Raw genomic sequence first — 18,961 nt, 5'->3', positions numbered from 1 at the left:
CTACACAAAGCCTTGTACACAAATGTCACAGAAACTCTATTTTTAATAAACACAGGACACAACTGGAATGTTCATCAACAGGTGAATGGATCAATTATGATATACCCATACACTGCAATCAATATTCTTTAAGCAATAAAGAGAAACAATTGCTATATGCAATATAGATGAATCTCAAAATAACTCCATTAAGGTAAAAAGAAACTGTCAGACCCTCCCATATTGTTAAATCCACTTATATATAAGTCTCAAAAATACAAACTAATCTTTAGTGACACAAAGCAGATGAGTAATTACCTGGAGACCAGGGTGACATGGATTACAAAAAAATACAAAGAACTATTGGAGGTAATATTCCCATTACTGTAACTTTGGTGGTGGATTCACAGGGAGACACATATGTCAAAACAAACTGTACAGGTTAAGTATATACAATTAATCAAGTGTCAATTATACCTAGAAAAGGTTTTTAAAAAGTAAGGAAGAAAGCAAACTACAGTGACAGGAAGCAGACCAGTGGCTGGCTGAATACAAAACCCAGAAGGGGACTGAATGCAGCCCTCCCTGACTGGTGTGGCTCAGTGGGTCGGGCATCGTACAGCAAATCGAAAGGTCACTGGTTTGATTCCCATTCCCAGCCAAGGACACGCCTGGGTTATGGGCCAGGTCCCCAGTTGGGGGCGTACAATAGACAACCAATTGATGCTTCTCTCACACATCAATGTTTCCTTCCCTCTCTTTCTTCCTCCCTCCTCCTGTCTAAAAAATAAATAAAATCTTATAAAAATCTGATATCACAATGTTACTCAGAGGTAAGGGTAACAGGCACTTCCATACGCTGCTAGTGGATTTGTAAATTGATATAACCTCTACAGAGAGCAAGCTGCATTATCTACAAAATTTTTAAATTCATACTCTTTAAGCTGGCATTCCACTTCTAGAAATTTCTATATGCTTTCTAACAAAATATGAGAAGAAATATGTATAAGGATATTCACTTACAGCTTTGTCTGTAATAATATGAAACTGAATACATTATGATATATCCATACAATGGAGTACTATTAGAAAGAACTTAGTAGCGATACAAAGATGTAAGACCTCTCCAAGATTTAAAAAGTATGTACAGTCCAGAATAGGGCTCCTGAGTGCCAGTTACATAGCTGTGTTCATTATGAAAATCTCTCGGACTGTACCTGTGCACTTTCCTGAATGTACGTTACACTTCAATATAAAGTTTATCCAAAAATGGGGGAGAAATTCATTAAACCTGAAAACTTAAGTACATGCATTTACATGCCTAGACATAGAGCAACAATGGCTGCCTGTAGGCGGGGGCTTGGAAGGTGACTGAGACACAATTGAGGATGATGCTTACTTCTCTTTGGTACCTTCTGAATTTGTCCCATGTATACCTGTTATAGATTTCAAAACATATTTTTGAACTGAAACTATTTGCAACTATATCTCTATACGCATCGGGATTTTCTTAATACTACAGAAATAAACTAGAGGCAGAGATAGATTAGGTCCATAATAGTTCTTCATAACCCACTTTCAAGTTTTATATTCCTAAGTCTCATTTTCGCTACCTTTATAACCAGTAAACAGTTTAAATTTCAACTTAAAAAGTAAATTTTAATAGAATCACCTTTTTGTATTTTGAATAGGATTTTGAATAAAACTGCATTTTTAAAAAATGGTGGGTTCTACAACAAAAATCTCAGACTATTAAATGAGATCATGTACTTAAAAGCACACAACACTGTCCAGGCACACAGGCACTCGATAAATGGTAGCTTTTTTATTCCATATCAAAGAATATGACTCAGAACACAGAAAAAATAATTTTATTGGGGTAAAAGAGTGGAAGGCAGAGCAAAGGAGACTCAACAGCAATTTAAGATTAATAGAATTAAGGAGATAATGCTGCAAATGTGTATTAAAGTCAGATTATGAAAGGCTTTTGGGAACTTCATGAGGAGAAGTTTAGTTCCAAACTCTTAAAATTACAAAAAACAAAGATTTCATGCCTTTAGGCCATCAAGCAACATGAAGGGATTTTAAAAAAATAAATAAGAAAGAAGAAACAGGCACTCTTATGAATAGATGAGAGCATAAATTTGGTATACCCTCTTCGGAGGCAACTTGGAAAGAGCCATTAAAAATTTTTAATGTACATTTTCTTTGATTTAGAAATCTTACTTCCAAGATTTTTAACTAAGATATACTCCTGCCAGCACACACAACTCCATACAGTTCACTGCAGCATCATTCAAAACAGCAAAAGACTGAAAACAGCAATGAGAACCCGGTTACATAAGTTTTATCAAATTCATCCATACAATGGAATATTACATAGACTTTTAAAAATATAAGGTGTAGAAGACTCTCCAACGTCTTTTGTTAAGTGAAACAGTGGGAGCCCATACTGTGCTCCTATTTGTTAATTAAAAATAAAGAGGGAGGGAAAGAGAATAGGAAAAAAAGAAAAAGAAACTGAAGACAGAGACAACTGAAGGTGAAGAACATCCTCTAACAGGATTAGCCTTTGGGAAGGGCAGCTACAAAGACCAAAGACCTGGGGTACTAGGAGCCTCACTTTTTCCTGGTATACCTTTTTGTACTGCTTTGACTCTACTATGTTTACACCCTCTTTTAGATTTAAAAACTATTAATTTTTTTTACTATAAGTTAAGTCCTACAGAATAAAGGATGTGGGAAAAAGATTAGAAGCAGCAATTAATTCCCTTTAGATCTGTTCCATCTCCTCCACTAAATTTTCTTTAACAATCCCAGTTGAAAATGACCTTTTATTCCTCTGAACTTCCAAACCACTTATGTTGCTGCAACTAAGTTTTTTCAATTATACTTACTTCTTGACTAGATTATAAGCTCCTAGAATACAAAGGAATTTTAATGCCCACAATGCTTATTAGCACAATTCCTTGAAGAACAGTGATAATGAATAAAAACATGTGCACAGCTTACAGAAGGACTGTCCAGTCCTAAGACAGTCCTTCTGTAAGGAGGAATATGGGAAATATGAATGTATTCTAAGGCCCAGACATGCTTTATCTGGGATGGCTCTGTAAGGGAGACACAGGTCCCAAGAAAATCTTTAGGGCTCTACTTTGACCTCAATTTCCAGACAGAAAAATTAACTTGAGGGTTGAACTCTAGAAACTTTCACATCCAAACACCAAGTACTGGGATACCTAAAATGAATATAATTCAAAAAATTATAATATACGTAATATATTATGTAAGTGTATAGTATAGGATTTTAAAAGTTTATTAAAGAAATGGTCCCCACCTCAAAGAATAGACTATTTGAATCTGTCCTACCAATCAATAAATACTGACTCCTATATAGAGATGATGACAATTCATACCAGGCAACAAGAACTATATTTTCAGTTGTGGTCTGGGAAATTTACTTCAATGAAACAAGATCTGAGCTGGAACTTAATGACTAGACAAGATAATAAGGGAGAAGCAGCAGAAAAAATAAGCATGGCAAAAAAGGGGCAGCAAAAATGGAAAAGACTGATTTTTAAAAAAGACTGTGATAAGAGCTGATACTAGATTAAGGAATTTGGGTTGTACTCTGAAGATTTTTAAGCAAAAAAAAATGTGATCACATTATGCTTAATAAGATTAAACTGGTAGAAGTAGAGTTATTTGGGAAAACCTATCATTGGGATTCTGCAAAAACAAAACCATTTTATGCAATACCATCACTCACTCAACATTAATTGAATATTTAAATGATCAAGTCTTGAAATGTCTTACCTCTGTGCTGTTGCTAATAATTTCTCACCAACAGGAACTGTGCTCTCTTCATATTAAAATCTTACTCATTTTTCAAAGTCCTGCACTCTGATCACCTGGTCAGAGGTAGTCCCTTTTCTCCTCTGAGCTTCTCCACGATCTTTAATAGGCAAAACAGATTACCTTGAACTGAAGTGATGTGAGCACTTGATTGTGTACACTTGGAGGTCAAAACCTTTTTCAGCTCTCACAGTGCCTTACATAGTAAAAGCTTAGTAGACACTATGTGTATGTGCCGCCGAAGCAGGCACAACACTGAGTACAGAGATCCCTCACTTACCACGGGTATTACATTCTAGACCACCCCCCGCGATAGGTGAAAATCCGCGAAGTAGGAACCTTACATTTATTTTAGTATTTACTGTACAGTACTGCAAAATCCCGCGATATAGCGAAAAATCTGCCATAAATAATTAAATATAATATTTTTTAAAATCGCACAATACAGTGAGGCCATGATAAGCGAACCGCGATATAGAGAGGGGCTGTTGTATGTATATTTATGGGGGAGTGGGCAACAGCCAAGCAGTAGCAAATTTAAAGAGAACTGAAAATTAAGGCCCCATGGCTAAGAGAATGGTGGTATGAAAAGTCCATTTTTTAAAACATCACATATGGGAGTTATTTTGTACTCTGGGAGAAAAAAGGGGGAGACTGAAGGTTATTAGTGAAAGTCCACGATTTCAGGTTTACCTAATTTGGAATCAATACACCTAAGGGTTCCACCATTCTAGATACGGTTGTGCACTTTGAAAGTGACTTCCTGAATTCATTTTATTGATTCCTGAAGTGATTTTTAAAACTTAATATAGTAAGTGGTCTTATATAAAGAAGATACCACTGACCCTCCAACATGCATGTGCAGTTATTCTTCTCACTGGTTAAGTCAGATTTTCCTAGATGCAAATACTTGCTGACGGGAAGAGGACCAACTATGTTGGCTGAGATAAAAATATGGCCATAAAACACAATCGTATAATTGTCTCATGGACATGGACAACGGGATGGGATTGACTATGGGGGAAGGGGTGGATGGGGTGGGGGGAGCAACTGGGGAAAAAGTGGGACAACTGTAATAGAAAAATAATTAATAAATAAATAAATAAATGCCCACAACCAACCACCCAGCAAGTAAAAAAAAAAAAAAAGAGATGAGCCTGGAAGAGGCAGAGAGTGTGTAGACTAAAGACACAATTTGGTGAAGAGAACACTGGGTAATCCTTAAAACATTTTCAAATAAAGTTGCCAAATTTCAATCTGGAAATAAAATCAAGCTGATTTAGCTACTCTATACAGTGACTTAAATTCAGTAATAATTTCACTGATGACAGCTTTACTGAGTAAAGAAAATACTGCTTCATTTTCTTAACCCAGAGGAGGAGGATGAAAATTCTCTCCTTGCTCGCCCCCACACACTTTCTGCAGCTCGCAGAATACACCATGATGAACTCAGGCGCTCAAAGTCATCTTGTCCCCAAACTCATGAGTCAGCCAACAAAACTTGCATGCTCACACCATTATGTGGCATAAAAAGTTTAATCCACTTACTGTTTGACCAATAAAGTGTAAATAAAAACTCTGCACAGCTAATGTAAGGAACCTTGGAAGAGAGCACACTCCACCCCCTTGCTTTATAAATCTATGACCGATTTGCACAAACCTTACAGTACAAACTCACAAATGATTCTCAACTCTTCACTGGTAAGTCTTTTCAAAATAACAAGTTAACAAATAATGCTGACTAACAAAGGAGGAAAATATTTAAAGGTTTTCACCTGTGGTTTCTTTAAGTTCTGTTTTAAAACTGAGTGTGTGATCATGCTGCTCTTGCCACCAACAGCAGCAACGATTTTATTAAAATGTCAGTTTAAGACATTTAGTTAGGATAAACAAACATTTCCTTTCAACGTAAAAATAATTTGGTTTTAGATTTCACTTAAACAGAAGAGCAAAGACTATTTACTCTAAAAGTCCCCCCCACCACCACCACCTTTTTTTGTTAAAACCCTTTCTTCCCCCTCCCCAGGCTTTCTTCTCTTTTGTACTCCTGCTCTCAAATGCATAAGATGGAGGAACAATACCACAATACAACTGCAGGCTTCCTGCCTACTAGTCAGTCATTATTCTTAAGACTTGAGAACCTTCAAAACACTGCTTGGGTTGTTTGAAATTCCCCCTTTCAGATTTTCCCTCCTTCATGGAACATATATTTCAAAGAATGACTTTGAAAATGTCTTGCTGCATGCACCCAATCAAAACTCGATCCAAAATACAAATGCAAGCCTCAGACAGGTGGGATGTTAATGCCTGAAGTCTGGACAAACTGATCTGAAAGTACAGGACAGAAAGAATATATTTCTGGCCAAGCATAAAAACAGTATTTTCTCTAATGTATATTAATCCTGTTTCTGAAAGTTTTCTTACTTATATGGAAGCATCTTAAAGATTATAATAGTACCATCACTTTTTATTTTTTAACAATACCATATTGAGATCTAAAGGTCTCAAACTATATCGGCTGAATAGAAATTATTCAGCACAATAATTATTATTGATGAAGGAAAGTTCACACTAAAATGAAGCACATTCATTTATTTTTAAAAGTTTCAGGGCAGAAAAAATTACCAGCACTAGTTACCTGGAAACCTGGGGAAATTCCCATTTCCTCTGACCACACTTTGATGGTGGCAATAGTACTTACTAATAAACTTATTTGGTTGTTAAAACAAACCAATGAAGCTATTCGATTGAAGGGAGGGGGTGTATAAATTATCTGCCCAGCTCAACATGGATTCTCTCCTTTTGAAAGGCAAATGCATTAAAAATGAAGGAGAAAAACCTATTGGTTCACAAATAACGACTTGTCAGATTGTTACAATAAAAAATTTTCCCACATCTCTAACAAAAACAAAAAGACTAATTTATTTTAAACAGCATTCAATAAAGCTCAATCCCCACACAACATAATAATTTATCTACTCCCCTGGAGTTTGTTATAATGGGATTTAACCTGTATACTCAACATTCAATTAACCAGGAGGCTTATCCTAATTGAGGATTATGATGACTTCTGCAGTCCTTTCCCATCTATCCATCTATATCCATCTACCGCTTTCCAACTTAGTTCGGCCCAACTCAGCTGCCGAAGCTGCCTATCAAAAGCAAAGCCCCAGGGGGCAGTAGATTATCCATTGCTATGTGACACCCAGGCCAATATTCCCTTTTCATTATGATGTGGATGATGATGAGTTAAAATCAGTAGTCAGCCTATTCTCCAAAAAGAGGTTTCATAACCCTCAGAGACTCTAACCAAGGAAATTAAACATTTCAGAAGAATACCTTCACAGGTGAACAGCAGACCCAAAAAAAGTTACTCTTTCCTAGAGCTTTGCAATAAGAAATAAACAAAAAAGAAAAAATAGGATACAGATGTTCCTAATGAAAAATAGGAAAAAGGACAACAGGAAGGACTAGTTCATTTGTTCTTTAGAATATTCTTTGAAATAGGTAGAGCCTGTGTGCCGCTTAGGTCAGACTTCTTTCCTTTGCCTCTGGGCCACGAAGTTGACTACAGTTAGTTAAAATAAACCTTCATTACTGCCCCCTGTAAACTGACCTAGGTCAGCAGAACCCACCAAACTGAGCTAATGCTGACAAAGTTGGGAAGTGGCAGAACGTAGTCTGAGATTATCCAGTCTCTGGATAACCCAGCCTCCTGCTCCGCAGCCTCCCCTCTACTCCTGCTGTGTATCTTCTGGCCATTTTCCTGTTCATTTAACAACTCTTCACCAGAAGCTGGAAAGGGAAAGGTGATTCAATTTAAGTCACTCCCATTATTTGTCAGAGGGCTGAAAATAAGGTTAGGTTCTGGATAAATTGCATCCTTAACCCAAAATAATCTCCCAGAAACCCTGTCAGAAAACCAAATGGGCCAAATGCAATTACCTAGCAAACATTAACAAGGTGAAGAAATAAGCCTCGTTACAATACAGCACCTCCTCCACTTAAACTCTGAAACGCCCATTTTGTAATCACCTCTCCACCAAAAAAAGCACTCCAATGGAAGAAAATGCCTACATTTTTACTGCAGCATTCAACCTCAATGCTGTCCCTGAGAATCTAAACGAATAGTCACCCATTCCCTCCATCTGAACTAGGAGGGAAAGGAAAAGTGAGCATATATTTTCAACACTAATTTTCTGCTCCCGAAGATTTACCCACTCAATAATGCAAATAGGGAATATTCTTCACCACAGTAGTATAACAAATTCAAACCAAACTGGGCCAGGTTCTCTCTGGTTTAACCTATGAGAAACTGCAGTACCTCTTCAATCATGATTAAAAGAGTAACAATTGTGTTAAACTGTGGTCCCTTTGCTGTTTAGACACGTAACAATTGCAGGCTATATTCATTCCAAGCTTTCAACAAACTAAAAGTTTTCAAAAGTAGTCTATATCCTCTGGCCAAGGCTTGAAATTATACAGCTTAAAAAAATTCAAAACAAAGACCCTAAAGCCATTTATTCCAATATCAATTAAGGATAGGGTAATAGTTTGTTTTTTATCTTACCAAACTGAAGAATATTTTAAATCATTCTTTTAAAAGACTCCTCAAAAACAAAGCTTTCAAGTTAAAAAAGAACTGTTCTAAAATCATACTGCTAATACACAAGACTGAATTTCTTATATATTTTTAAATACATTAATATGTCCCTGACATAGTAAGTTTATTTCCAAAGACCAGTCAAGTACCATTAGTAAATAACCATCTCAAGAACTATTTTTTATTTATATGTCTCCTAGAGAAGTGGTCCAGGGTCAAACAGCACACTAAGTCCTTACTGAATGAATTCTAACTTATTTGCTTAGGGGGTAGGAGGTGATTTATAGAAATAATTCTTATCCAGGAGGGAGAATACACAATATGGTGAAATTATTTAATATAACCCTTCATACCCTAAGTTCTAATATCACTGAATTTTTTTTTAGGTTTTATTTATTTATTTTATTTTATTATTTATTAATTTATTTATTTATTTATTTTTAGAGAGAGGGAAAAGGAGGGAGAAAGAGAGAGAGAGAGAAACATCAGTGTATGGTTGCCTCTTGCGCACCCCCAACTGGGGACCTGGCCTGCAACCCAGGCATGTGCCCTGACTGGGAATCGAACCGACGACCCTTTGGTTCGCAGGCCGGCACCCAATCCACTGAGCCACACCAGCCAGGGCTATCACTAAATTTTTTAATGAATTTGTTAGTCTTGGTAAATTCAAATGCACCATTCTAAAACATAAAAATGGAAATCTTGTTAATTATGCTGGAGTTGTTCTGCCTTTTCAAAGCCTCTGTAGTTACGGAATATTTCATGGTACAATTTCTATAACTGCTCTAGAAACATAACAGCTTCCCACTTAGTCCACAATCCTCGTATCCAAAATGTACTTCTATATGCCAGAAGCTGGCGTATGCTTTTTATTTTTTTAATGCTGATTGAAGAGTGAAGTCACTTCTATGGATACATAAACTACCTCTATAATTTAGGCTCACAAGCCATCTAGATTGCAGCTCATTTAAATGCAGAACCTGAAGCAACCTCCAGCGACAGGAGCTATAGTGTTCAATATCATTTTACATGTTAGAGAGGCTTCATCTTACATACAATGAACCCAGCAGGGTTCTTCATCCTCAAGCCTCACAGATTGTTATTTCTTCAAGGGTGTCAGTAGATAAGGCAACATAAGCAGTTAAGTTCCAACAGCTAAACATTTTTTTTTAAGACAGTAAAAAAAGAAAACAGTATTCCCACCATTTGCCCTTTCTTCTGTTCCTCTTACTTCCCTGCTTTTGGTATTCAACAGGGGTGTGTGTTTCGGATGAAAAATCTTAAAATAATTCCCGCAAACACCAAGGATCCTCTAGAAACCAGTCATAGCCGCTGCCTCCCCGGAGAAGGGAACTGGGAAAGGGTTAGAGCAGGAGACTCATTCTCCAACAGCTTTTGTACCTTCCCAGGTGGGCATCACAGCTGATAGAACCTATCCTAAATAAGCAATCATGAGAACAAGCAGTTCCGCCAACTTGCGAATTGCCATTTCACAGTTTAGTGGACGCGGCGGTCTCGGAAGACCTGTGCCCAACAGGCCCCCTCCCCCCCGTACTCCCCATTCCCCCCCCCCCCCCCCCGTTAGCCTCTAAACAACCTGCCGCAACAAGCAGGGGCGCTAGCCTGCAGCCAGGGACCGGCGGCGAGGCCGGGCATTTAAACCCACGAGATGCTGCCCTCTCGCTCCGCTCCTCCAACTCCATGTAAAACCGCCGCAGCCCGCCAGCTGGTCCTCGCCTCCCCGTTTCGGCCCGGTGCGGGCTTCACAACAAACACAGCCTGGCTCCGCCGCGCGGCGCAGAAACTGCAAATAGGAAGTCTCCGCGATCGGGGGCGGCGGCGGGGGGCGGGTTGGCTTGGAGAGAATCTCCGTCCTTCCGTGTCATTCCGTCTGGGAATCCCGAACTCCCAGCGAAGTGAGATCTGGAGGCGACGCTCTCGCGCTCTGACAACTGCTCTCCCGGCTAACTTTCCAGCCCGGGTGCCCTCGAGCTGCCTGGGAAGCGAAGACCCCTCCCAACGCCTCGGGCTGTTTCTTGTCTGAGACAAGTGCAAGACGAAGAGCGTCTTTAAATCGCTGCAAACTGTGTAACAGTGTCCGCGAGGAGAGGGGAGGTGGAGAAGCGGGAGAGGGAAGGGGAAGGAGCCGAGAGCCAAACCCGGGATGCAGCCACCAACTTCCCACTCGCCGTACCCCAGCCTTCACGCCGGAGGTAGCAAAATGCCTTCTCACCGAGAAAACTGCTGAGAACCTACCCGTGCCCAAAATGGAAATTCCGCCGATAAGTGGGGTTAAAACACTGAAAATGCCCGAGTGCTGGGGTAAACACAGCAAAATCCGACCCCATCCTGGGTACGACCCGGAGGCGGGGCCGGGGGGGTCGGCGGGGGTCCGTGCGGCTTCTCCCACCCCCCAGTTCTTCCGAATAACTGCGAAGCAGCCCCGGCGGTGGGTAGAGAGGGACTCGGGCAGCTTCCAAAAGCCGCCCTCAAGGGCTGGGGAGGCAGGAGGAAAATAAAACTTTAAGGGCAGGAGGGAAAGTGGGCCCCCGCGGTCCCCCCAAACTCCTTGGGCGACCCCTCCCCGCGGGAACCTTTCAAACCCCCAAGCCGGCTGCCGCCCAGCTTGGGCTGCCTCCGGGCTGCGGGGAAGCGGCGCCGTCCCGACACCCCGAAACTCTCTCAGCGCGCCCCCCACTTAGCGCGCCCCTCGGAGCCGAAGCCGCCGGCTCGCGGCAGCCCCGGAGACTGGTCTTCTTCCCTCCACCTCACATCATCCCCTCGCCCGCTGCTGCTCCTCCTTTATCTCCACTCACCGCCCGCCGCCATTTTCCTCGCAGCTCAGCTTTAAATCGGAAACTCGCTGCTCAGCCCGCAGCCGCCACAGCCGCCGCTGCCTCCGCCACCGACCCAGCCACCGCGACTGCCGCCGTCGCTCTGTAAGGGCTGAGGAGCCAGCGGCTGGAGCCGCGGCGCGGGGGCCGCCGGGATATGTAGTCCCGGGGCCACGCCCAGCACTACCGGTCCCAGGGGGCCTTGCGCGGCCTGGGCGCTGGGTGCCCCATCCCTGCACGGCTTCCTTGGCGTGAGGGCGTGGCTTTGTGGACCCTCCGCTGGCTCTGGCTGGCTTTGGCTGGCTTTGGCTGACTTACCACCTGGGATCTGCGGCGGGGTGGGGAGAACTAGAATGCAAACCTACCCCTACCCGTACCCTTAATTTTTTCATCCTTGTCTTCATCCAGAATATCTAACACTTATGGAGCGTTTATTGTGTGCAAGAACTGGTCCTTAAAACGAGCATACCTTAGGAACCACTATTATCCTTATTGTTCAGAGGCGCAAACTGAGGCACAAGGTCAGAAACCTCAGGGCTGTTCATTAGATGCTGAAGTCACTGGGTAAAAGCTTGCTGGCTACAGGATAGTCACTATATATTCAGTCCCAAAATACCGTGCCACGGAGTACTTATCATTTACAACAGGGGAACAGCTTGCTTTTCTCTGGAGAGATCAGCAGGGACCACCTGAACCAAGTAATCACCAGTCACCATCACCTCGCATCACCGGTAATGGATTGAACTGGCATGTGCCTCCTGATATGATGCAATGAGGAAGTCGTAACGCCACCCCTGTAGTCTTGTTTTTTTTAAGAAAAGGCACTAAACTGAACCTAACTATGAGAAAACAGACAAATGCAGAATGTGGTGCGTGCTACGAAACACGAAGCTTGAAAGATGTGGAAACCAAATGCAATATGTGAGCCTTGATTGGATCCAAGGTTTTGTTGTGTTTTGCTTTTCATAGAAAAAGGACTCGGGGGAAAATTTTAATATGGACTATATATTAGATAATATTATTGAATCAATAGTAAATGTCTTGAGTATTGTATTGGCAGCCGTCCGTCTCGAGAGACGATGGTGTAGCTTCTTAAGAGTCTATCTGCACCGCCGAGAATGGTTGTGCAGTCCGACTCGGGAGTGACACGGTATCTGTCTCCTCCCGTGTTGAATCGACATCTTGCGATGACGCTGGAGTGTCCTCTCCAGTGAAGCTGAAGCTACAGAGCCTGGGCGGGGTGATATGGAGGGTCTGCTGTTGCCCATGCAGCAGAACCCCCCTCTCTTCGCAGCTGAAGGGTCCAAGGGAAAGACGGAGTCAATACAGCTTGGCTTCAGGTGCGCCGCAGGAGTTGCCGGTGTTGACTACAACGTCAAACCGCCTTAGGGACTCCGGCTCCGGATTTTCTGTCGGGGTTTACTCCCTTAGCCTTTCCCCTGAAGAGGTATGCCGCAAGGCAGCGGAGGTTTTTTGGAGTCAGAGTTTTCCTTCTCTGATGTGCCCTGACTGGAAGATCGAACCAGCGACACTTAGCTCGCAGGCCGATGCTCAATCCACTGAGCCAAACCAGCCAGGGGAAAATGTCTTGAGTACAAACAGAATAAAATAAATAACCACTTACTAGCTCCATCACTATCATTTCCCACCCGGGCTATTGCAGTAGCTGCCTCACTGCCCCCTGCTTCCATTCCCCCTTTTCCTCTTGGAGTCTGTTCTCAACACAGCAACCAGACGGATGCTGGTGAAAGTCACTGACTGTCTCTCCTCCAAAATCTTTGCAATTAAGCCACACACACCTGTTTCTGCCCTGCTCTGCCCTTTCTAAGTTCATCAGTCACTTCTTGTCTACCCACAAGTGACTCCTTGGGGTTCCTCCAGCATGCCTAGCATGCTCTGGCCTCAGAGACCTTACACTTGCTATTTCTTCCGCTTAGTTCACTTTTTTCCAGAAAATCCAAGTCTCTCACTTCCTCTTCTCCTCATGCTCATCGTCTAAATGTCACTTGTTTTGTGAGGACTTCCCTAATTTCTCTATTTTAAGTTCCCACCCACTCCAACCCCAGCTTTCCCTACCACTCTTCCCGATTTCATTTCTCTTCATAGCACTTTTTATCATTGGAAACACTGCATATTTTTGTTCACTTATGGTATTTATTATCTCTTTTTCTCACTAGAATGAAAGCTACCTGAAGGTGGGATTTTATCTCTCTTGTTCTCGGATGTAGTCTTAGTATCCACTACAGAGTTTAGGGATAGTATGCACTCATAATAATACTATGTTAGATGTTGAGAATCCAGAACTGAAATGTTAAGATCCCGAATGACCTTTCACCTGAACAACTGCACGTCGCTTCTCCCGCTAGTCTTCTATAAGCCACTCCCCACACAGTAGCTGGAGGGAGCTTTGGAAAATAATTTATGTCGCTTCCAACCTGAGCATGTTCCAATGACATCCCATTGCATTTGGGATAAAACCCAGACCCTAACTGATTTTGTCTCTGCTTTCTTATCTGATCTCAAGCAATAATATATCTCTCTTCATTTCGCACCCCATGCCAGACACCAAGATTCCTGATGTCTCCTGAACACACCAAGCATGCTCCTGCCACAGGATCTTTCACTTTGCTGTTCCCTTTGCGGTCTGAAGATTTTTATCCTGGCATGCTCCCTATTGTCATTCAGATCTCTTCTGAAATATCACCCTGCTTTATTTTCTTCAGAATGATTAACACTATCTGAATTTTTAATTAATTGTCCAGCTCCCGCTCTAGACTATAAGCTCCAAGAGGGCAGGGAATTTGTTCAGTTCACTGCAGCATCTCCAGCACCTGGATTAGTGTCTGGCCGATAGTAGCGCTTAATAAATATTTGTGGAAGAAAAGAAAGAAGAAAGGAAAAAAGGAGGGGGAAAAAGGAGGAAAGAAAAAAAGAAAGGAAATCAATTTATTAATTCTATCACCCTATCCCCAAATTCAAATTCAAAAAGGGAACTTGTCCAAATGGTCTTGTTTGGGTCACATGTTGTATATGCAACTAACAGGCTACCAAACTGATAATCATGATAACCAGCCTGCCTGCAACTTATTCTCAAATAATTCAGTTGGGGAAAAAATATACAAACATGTGCATGTAAGCAAATGTGGCAGACTTATCAATTAGTAACTCTAGGTTCAGGGTACACAGATGTTTCTTGAATTAGTCTTGCAAGTTTTCTGTTCTGGGTCTTTCATTTTGACAGATGAGTAAATGGAGGCATTGAACAAGTGACCTGCCTGCCCAAGGTTATGAGCTACTAAGTGCTAGAGTCAGCATATAAACCCAGGCTCATAAGCTCATCTTCTTAATTATTATACTTCGCTGCCTCTCCACAAACACATAAACAATAAAGACGTTTAATTGTTGCACGTAACATGTCTAGAGGTAGGCAGTTTCAGAGTGTGCTCATCAAGGATCTTGTCCACCATCTTCAGCATATTGACTTTCTGTCCTTAGGTTTTAGCCTCCTGGACTCAAGATGGCTGCCACAGCTGAAGCATCACATCAATTCCCAATCAAGTCCAAAAGCAGGAAGCAGGAGAGTGAATAGGTGTCAAGAAAGACATTGTCTCTCTCCCTTTTTTTTTTTAGATATAAACCTGATTCCCAAAATTTCCCCTTGTTCCCTACACCCAAGGCAAATGTCCCATAAGTGCGGATATGGGCTACATAGTTACCCCTAGCTGCAAGGGAATCTGGAAAGGCAAGCATTTACTATTTCAGCCATGAGTGGATGAGTAAATGCTTCTCAGTTGTCTGGTCCATCCCAGAGGCTCTGCTTCTCACCCTGCCCCTCTCACAGTGCCCTGCATTCTTCTCTCTTTTATTGTGTGACAATATCCCCTAGTGGTTCAGAGTGTAGGCTTTTAGCATTCACAGCCTGACTCGCTCAGCTGGTTCTGCTACTTATAAACTTGTATGATAACCCCTGGTTGTTAAACTTTGTGCACCTCCATTTCCTAACATGGGAACCACAATGATAATAATACCTATTTCATATGTTTAAATAAAACAATACTGGTAGCCCTAAGAATGGTGTCAAGCACAAAGTACACACTCAATAAATGTTAATAATGATTGTGTATGACAGTTTCAAACTTGGGGTTTGCAGGGATTAATATCCAAAGGTTAGTAATAATTTCCTCCTTTTCCTTCCATTTTGCCTCATTACAGTTATTATAGTCTGAAATTTTCCTGCAAGTGAAAATAGATTGCTCAGGTGGATACCTAAACCCTGCACATGGCTAAAACTCTGTTTCGAAATACCCAATCTGAAAATGAGCTGGCATTGGTCCTGGCTCCACCCCCAGGCTGTACTCTGAACTATTCCATTCCCCAGGTAGGACACACAGCTGACTTAAACGTCAGAAACACAGACAGACAGATAGAAGAGATTTAGAGCCAATGAGTGCTTTATTCGTTGGTTTGCTTAAAGGGGAAAAACACCTCTGCAAACAATCACATTTAAGGCAAATTTGGGGTAGTAAAAAGTGGCCTGACCTTTTCAACCCAGGGTAACTGTGTTCATGCCTCTTGCTTTAAACCTAGATCAGGGTTGGTGACCTGTCATTTTTGTGCCACATGTGGCACACAAGCCAGCTGAAATTGGCACCTGGTCTGGCTGCAGCAGACTTGCCCAGCCCCACAACCTGCAAATGACTCTCCACAGCTGGAAGAATTTTAAGCCCAGTTCACTTTTTTTTTAATTCCTGAGACTTACTTACTAAATGTACTTGCTTTGGGAAAAAGTAATTTGCTACCAAATGCTTAAAAAGTACCCATTGCAGGAATTCTAAAACTTTTTTTAAAAGATGTAAGCAAGGATAAGGAGAAAGTGGAACTTTTATACATTGCTGCAAACACTGTAAAATGGTGCAGCCATTTTGGAAAAGTCTGGCAGTTCTTCAAAATCTTAAACAGAGTTGCCATATGACCCAGCATTTTCATTCCTAGGTATATACCCAAGAGAATTTAAAACATATGTCAGTGATACATATGTCAAAACAAAAACCTGCCCAGAAATGTTCATAGCAACATTATTCATAATATACAAAAAATGGAAACAACCCAAATGACCATCAACTCATGAATGATTGAACAAATGTGGTCTAGCCATACAATGAAATATTATTACACAATAAAAAAGCAGCGAAGTAGTGCTACATGCTATAACATGGGAGAACCTTAAAGACATCAGGATAGGTTAAAGAAGCCAGTCATATATAATTCCATTTACATGAAGTGTCCAGAATAGGCAAGTGTATAGAAACAGAAAGTAGATTAGTGGTTTTCTAGGGCTGGGAGGATCAGGGACTGGGAATGTTGGCTATGGGGGTGTACAGGGTTTCTTTAGGGGACGATGAAAATACTCTGAAACTAGACAGTGATGATGGTTGTGTGACTCTGGATATGCTAAAAAAAACCCGGCATGTACACTTAAAAAGGATAAATGTTATGGTTTGTGAATCACATCTCAATAAAACTGCTATTTTTAAGTGCTGATTACAGTTAATACAATTGGGGAATTATAATTTTCATATCTTGTTAAGAGATATATGAAAAGGAAAATTTTTTAAATAATTGTAGAAATTTTAAAAATATTTTTTAAAAGTCAACTGAAAAGTCAGTCTGCCCCCACCCCTGTTCCCCTACCCTCTTGTCTCCAGGGCCACCACTGTCATTACTTTCTCACTTGTCTCCCAGGGATAGTCTGTGCTTACACGACCTTACACATGTGTTGCTTCTTGTACAACAAGAGCATACCGTGCACACTGTTTTGCCCCTTGTTTTATTGTTTCATTATGTATCATGGAAACTGTCCCACGAGGACCTTATGATAAGGTTCATAGGAAACTGTACTGCTTTTTTAAACAGCTGTTATAAGTCTGTGGAAGTTATTAGTAGACACTCAGGTTGTTTCCTATCTTTACTATTACAGTGAATTTCCTTGTACCTCTCTCTTAAAAGCAATGTGTTAACAGGTACTAGTAATCACAAAATATAAAGAAGGAAGTAAAGATCTCCTTAACAAACTCCTTCTAAAGGAGCTCAGAGAGGTCAAGCTGAGGATCTTCCCAGCACCGGCAGAAGGGGGACGAGAGGGGCCATGGGGAGGAGACAAAGAATTTGTCTAACAATGGCAGTGCTTTGGATCAAGGCAGCTCAGAGTCTCCCAATGGAAAGATCACCAAGGCTAGATGAAGCATTTTGGTTCCGATGTGAAAGGATATCCTTCATGATGGCCGAATCGGGTGTCTCCAAAAAGTAACCCTGGGGTCAGCTTTATGAGATAACGTTGTTTTCCAGATGGTGGGTCAATACCCAGTCGTCGTCTAGAAATCAACGTCATGGGATTTGCCCACTATTTTTAAAAACCGTAACGGAATTTTACCAGATAGTCAAGTGGATCTTACATAGTATATATTGTTTCTTAAATTTCTTATCTCAAGTATATATATAGAAGTGTGAATACTGAATCACAATGTGAAATATATTTGTCACTGTGATTCACAGTCAAACGCTTAAAAGCACGAAGCAAGGAAGGTGACTTGTTTGGCCTCCACATTCTATTTCATAACCTCAAACCTTTTTGCCAGGCTTAGTGTATAGAACTGAGAATACCCCTCCCCTACACCACAAATACAAATTCAAGTGTGACGTGGAACATGCTGCCAGTGGGAGGTCCTTGGTTTTTGAGATGGCAGCTTAGAGGAACCACTTTAGTCCCCACCCTTCTCCTCTAGAGAGAAATACATTTGAAGACTAGTTACTCTTTCACAAAATCTTCCCACCTTGGTCGGGGGACTTTTATTCCATTTCCCTCCCTTCCCCCTCTTTTTCTTCTTTCCTTTTTTCTTTCTTTTTAAATTCTACAAAAGCAATACAAGGTCAAGTCCCTGTGCCATCCAAGTCCTCTCCCAGAGGCAACCACTATTACCAGTTTCTTAAGTGTTATTCCAGAGGTGCATTTACAAATAAACACACATGTAAACATATACATAAATTTTTTGAAACAGAAATAATGACATGCTTTACACCCTGCTTTGTCCCTGACTTTTGCTACTTGCAGTATCTGGGAGATCCTCTCATACTGGTACGTGTGGAGCAATTTCATTATGTTTTGGTGGCTGTATGGCACCCCATCACATGGAGTCTTGGGGTTGTAAAGGTTGGCTGACTCCAGCCCTGGAATTAGTTTCTTTTTTTTTTTTTTTTTTAATGAAGTTAGTTTTTTTTAATGAAGTTAGTTTTTTTTTTTAATGACAGTGAGCTTATTCAAAAGGATAAACCCTCTTCTAATTATTTAGTAATTATAGAGTAGAAACATCAAAGGAATGGATGTGTTAAGGCATGAAAACAATATTTATGCCAGGGGTGAATATAACAGCCAAGATTCTAGGATTCAAAAAAAGAAAGAAAGAAAAGAAACCACAAACAAACATCCTCTGGCTATTATCAACCAACTGGATTGCAGAGTCTGTTTAGGATAAGTCACTGAACATGTCAATCATGATGTCTGCCCCACCCACATGCCCTTCTGAAGGAAGGGCAGGTCTTCGGTACCTTGTGACTGGCCACTTCTGCTCACACCGCAGATGATGGGGTCAGATATGGGCATCAGCTCCAAGGGCAGCCAATGCAGGGGCTGGAG

General features: G+C 41.2%; 1 protein-coding gene across 1 annotated transcript in view; it reads right to left on the bottom strand.

Moving 5' to 3' along the window:
* NCOA3 (nuclear receptor coactivator 3) overlaps positions 1 to 11,360 on the bottom strand; it is a 102,754-nt gene extending 91,394 nt beyond the window's left edge. Inside the window, exon 1 of the mRNA XM_090286531.1 lies at positions 11,254 to 11,360. The gene's annotated coding sequence lies outside the window, so the exon portion shown is untranslated. The remainder of the gene's footprint in view (positions 1 to 11,253) is intronic.
* Positions 11,361 to 18,961: the final 7,601 nt, after the last annotated feature.

Source organism: Furipterus horrens, unplaced genomic scaffold (assembly GCF_987537825.1).
Source record: "Furipterus horrens unplaced genomic scaffold, mFurHor1.1.pri manual_scaffold_8, whole genome shotgun sequence".
Classification (NCBI taxonomy): domain Eukaryota; kingdom Metazoa; phylum Chordata; class Mammalia; order Chiroptera; family Furipteridae; genus Furipterus; species Furipterus horrens.
Note: the sequence above shows the minus strand (reverse complement) of the source record. Positions and strands in the feature narration are given on the sequence as shown.